This window comes from Rhinoraja longicauda, chromosome 12 (assembly GCF_053455715.1).
Source record: "Rhinoraja longicauda isolate Sanriku21f chromosome 12, sRhiLon1.1, whole genome shotgun sequence".
NCBI lineage: Eukaryota > Metazoa > Chordata > Chondrichthyes > Rajiformes > Arhynchobatidae > Rhinoraja > Rhinoraja longicauda.
This window is the reverse complement of record NC_135964.1, coordinates 4,710,400-4,715,052: the sequence shown is the minus strand read 5'-3', so window position 1 is coordinate 4,715,052 and position 4,653 is coordinate 4,710,400. Positions and strand designations below refer to the sequence as shown.

The 4,653-nt window shown below is 45.9% G+C and overlaps 1 protein-coding gene across 2 annotated transcripts in view; it reads left to right on the top strand.

Annotated features, from left to right (window-relative positions):
- Nucleotides 1–239: 239 nt before the first annotated feature.
- Nucleotides 240–4,653, top strand: part of map3k7cl (map3k7 C-terminal like) — a 129,947-nt gene continuing 125,533 nt past the window's right edge. For both annotated transcript variants that reach the window (XM_078408911.1, XM_078408902.1), the window contains exon 1: nucleotides 240–442. The gene's annotated coding sequence lies outside the window, so the exon portion shown is untranslated. The remainder of the gene's footprint in view (nucleotides 443–4,653) is intronic.

Below are 4,653 nucleotides of genomic sequence, written 5' to 3'. Positions count from 1 at the left end.
ACCCTTCCGCCCAGCAACCACCGCGGCTACAATCCTTCCTCCCAGTAACAACCGCGGCCACAACCCTTCCTCCCAGCAACCACCACGGCCGCAACCCTTCCTCCCAGCAACCACCGCGGCCGCAACCCTTCCTCCCAGCAACCACCGCGGCCGCAACCCTTCCTCCCAGCAACCACCGCGGCCGCAACCCTTCCTCCCAGCAACCACCGCGGCCGCAACCCTTCCTCCCAGCAACCACCGCGGCCGCAAACTGCCCTTATCGTCAGTATTCCAAAGATACTTGAGTAACAAGATGAACCTCCGTCGAAGGTATCACAAAATGCTGGAGTAAGTCAGCGGGTCAGGCAGCATCTTGGAGAGAAGGAATGGGTGCTGTTTCGGATCGAGACCCTTCTTCAGACCACAGTTGACATCCTATACTGAAGTGTTGGCCGCCATTTTAGTAAGCAAACCCCGCCGTCCGCTTATGGCGCCTCTCGCTGTGTAGCTGTGTAATCAGGGTCGTGGGGGGACGGACAGTAGTGTGGTGAAATCATTAAAATGCAGAATATATCTCATCCATCAACTCACTGTTTTGTTATTTTTATTTTTTAAATGTCTTCTCCCTGCTTAATTTCTCTGATTTTATTATTTCTTAATGTTTCTGCCCATTTCCCTTCCCAGTCCCCTCTTTTTGTGCAGTTTCCCTTGTGTAATGTGTTTATGCACATCCATGTGCCATGTTAATGAGTGGGTGTTCCTTATTAGCCGACAATGCTGGGTAAATAAAGGCTGGCGCGATTCAGGCAACGAGTGTGTACATACTTTATCTTTATGCTGTGCTGAACATAACAACATTGGCGATGAGGACAGGATTATGGAGGAGACTGAGTTTGTTTTGCATAGCGGCTTTTGTACTGCTAAGTTTTAGGTGCTTTGCTACACCAGAACAGGCAGGAAATCTGAGCTTGTGCAAAAAAAAAACTTTCCTCGTTCCTTTATTTAAAAAAAAGAGAGAGGGACAAAATGGCGGCATCCACGGGCTACATCGGAAGCCTGGGCATCTTTGACAAAAGTAGAGAGCCGGTCAGCACTTATGGAAAGAGCAAACATGTTCTTCGAAGCAAACAACATCATGGAGACTAGTGGTGAAGGAGAGGTAGTGGCTGCAACAAACAAGGCCGTTTGTGAACGCATGAAAGCGATTCTGCTCACGGAGATCGGACCTGAAGTGTACGGCACACTCGTGAATATCCTTGCACCCATAAAGGCAAAAGATATGCCATTCAGTGACATTATAAAGACGTTAGAGGAGCACTTCAACCCAAAGCCTCTGGAAATTGCAGAAAGCTACAAATTCGGCACGAGAAACCTGAAGCAAAACGAGACAATCAGTGAGTACATTGTTGCCTTGAAAAAATTAATGTTGCACTGCAACTTTGGAACCTTTCTCGAACGCGCACTACGTAACAGATTTGTTTGTGGTCTAGTGGACGAACGAATTCAGTCCAGACTCATGAGCACTCCTGATCTTACATTTGAGATAGCATGCAAGATTGCTACTACAATGGAGATGGCATCAAAGAATGCTCGTGAGTTTCGTTCACCACATACTGCAGTGGCCATGTACAGTCACAAAGCAGCGCCTATGGTCAAACCAAAAGGGGCTAAACTGAAACCGAAGTGTGGTGGTGAAACCGAGTGCAGCCAGTTGTTATCGTTGCAATGGTAATCACTCTTCCCAATCCTGTCAGTTCAAAACAGCTAAGTGCTATAACTGCCAGAAGAAAGGCCATATCGCCTCAGCATGTCGGGCCGCTTAATGTGGGAAACATGCGACATCACCAGAAAGGAGTTCACAACTTAGAGATGAACCCGGATGACAATGAACTTGGGTTGTACATCATTCATGCAACTGATGTCAATAAGCCTATAACCAGTCAAGACAAGGACTTTCAAATTAAATTATTGGTTAATGATATGTGTATTGACACGGCAGCAGACTGTTCGGTCATGAGCAAAGATCTGTATGAAACAAAGTTCTCACAGACACCATTGTCCGAGAGTAAGGTCAAGCAAGCGAAGCCTTGGAGAGATGCGGACAAATGAATTGTCAAGTTCAGTGCAATGGCCAGTCAGTAATGTGGAGATTTTGAATGGTGAGGCAGTTGACATCTCCACAGTAACACTGCCCATCATAGTGGCCAGCTACAGAAATAAACCAACCCTCCTTGGAAAGGATTGGCTGAGTAGAATAAAATTAGACTGGAAGAACATTCAGCGTCGATGTGTCCAAATCACGTCTTGAAAATGTCGTAAGCAAACATGCTGAAATATTTGCTGATAGTTACACGGGAATAACAGGGTATTCTGCACACATTCGACTGAAGCAAGATGTGAGACCTGTGTATTGTCGACCAAGACCAGTACCATATGTGCTAAAGCAACAAGTGGAGGAAGAACTCAACAGGTTGGAGCGGAATGGAGTACTCGTGAAGACAGACCAGAGCAACTGGGCAACGCCAATTGTGGCTGTACCCAAGGCTGACAAAACTGTTCGACTATGCGGTGACTACAAATTCACAATCAACCAAGCTGTTGACGACGAACAGTATCCTTTGCCAACCTCGCAGGATCTGTACGCAGAACAAGAGTCTTCACTAAACTGGATTTGTCGCACGCTTATGCCCAACTCAATGTTGACAAAGAAAGTCAGCAGTGCTTGACCATCAACACACATAAGGGCTTGTATTCCTATACAAAGCTGCCCTATGGTGTGAAATCTTCCCCGAAAATCTTTCAGTCCGTCATGGACAAAATGTTGCAAGGCATTTCACACTGTGTGTGCAACCAGGATGATCTACTGATATTCACAGTGGGCATGGAAGAACATCTGGAGATACTCGAGCAAGTTCTCACACGACTGAACTGCCACAACGTCAAACTGCGAAAGAGCAAATGTAAATTTGCGCAATCGGAGGTGGTCTACCTTGAACTCAAAGTAGATTCCAACGGACTGAGTCCTGTGAAGGCTAAAGTTGAAGCAATTACGAATGCTCCAAAGCCCAACAATGTGTCAGAGCTACGATCATTCCTTGGGATGGTGCAGTTCTATGCACGATTCCTTCCAGATTTAGCAACCGTGCTAAAGCCACTACATCATCTGTTACAAAAGGATGAGAATTGGATGTGGGGAAAGGAACAACAACGTGCATACGACATCTGCAAGAAAAACCTGACAAATGACAAACTCCTTGTTCACTACGACACGACGCGCGAGATGAAACTTGCTTGCGATGCTTCAAGTTATGGTGTAGGTGCAGTGATTTGCCATGTAATGGACGACGGACAGGTTAAGCCTATTGCTTTTGCCTCCTGCACCCTATCACCAAGTGAGCGCAACTATGCACAGATAGAAAAGGAAGCACTCAGCATTGTGTTCGGAATCAAGAAATTCCACCAGTTTCTTTTTGGCAGACCATTCACCCTACAAACCACTACTAGTGATACTTGGTCCCAAGTCAGCTATACCTTCCATGGTGGCATCTAGAATGCAGCGCTGGGCAATTCTGTTGTCCCAGTATGACTACAAGGTGGAGTACAGAAGCTCCAAATGCAATGCAGTCGCAGATGCGTTGTCCCGATTGCCCCATGAGAACTCTGATGTGGGAAGTGAGAACTCAATCTACACACTGCAAGTCGTAGATGAAGACTTTCCAGTGACTGCAACAGAAATTGCAGCTGAAACAGAGAAGGACACTGTGCTGAAGAGTGTCTATGAACAGACATTGAATGGTTGGACTGAAATCGAGAGTGGATCAAACTCGGAACTGAAGCCTTTCTATAATCGACGCCATGAATTATCATGTGAGCAGGGATGCATAAAGTGGGGTTACAGAGTGGTTGTACCAGAGTCTTTAAGAAACAAGATTATGGACGAACCTCATGCCAAACATCCTGGCATAGTAAGCATGAAGTCAATTGCTAGAAGTTTTGTGTATTGGCCTGGTATAGACAGTGACATTGAGTCACTGGTGAGCAAATGTAGCGTGTGTCAAAATTGCCGCAGTAAACCACCAAAAACACCACTGCAACCCTGGTCATGGCCAAGTAGACCGTTTCAGAGAGTTCATGTAGACTTTTGTGAAAAGGGTAATGATAATTCTCTGGTACTAGTAGATAGTCGTTCCAAATGGATTGAGGTTAAGCATATGGGATCAAGCACTACTGCTGAGCGTACCATAGATGAGTTGAGATCGATTTTTGCATGTCATGGTTTACCAGAAGAACTTGTTTCTGATAACGGACCTCAGTTTCGTTCAGAACAGCTCAAAGAATTCATGCAGTGTAACGGGGTAAAACACCCACTTGTTCCCCCATACCATCCAGCCTCCAATGGGGCGGCAGAAAGGTCTGTTAGAGTGGTCAGAGATGCTCTCAAGAAACACGTTTTGCAGGGTAGTTCAAAGCTCAGCATGAAACATCGTTTGGCTAGTTTCTTGCTGAAGTACAGAACCACACCACACACAACTACGGGTTACTCACCTGCAGAACTGTTGATGAAGAGAAGGCTAAGAATACGCCTAAGTCTAGTTCAACCCAATTTGGCCTCGAGAGTTGAGCAAAAACGGTTAAGTTAAAAACGCCACTTTGACTCCCACAAAAAGGAGAGGA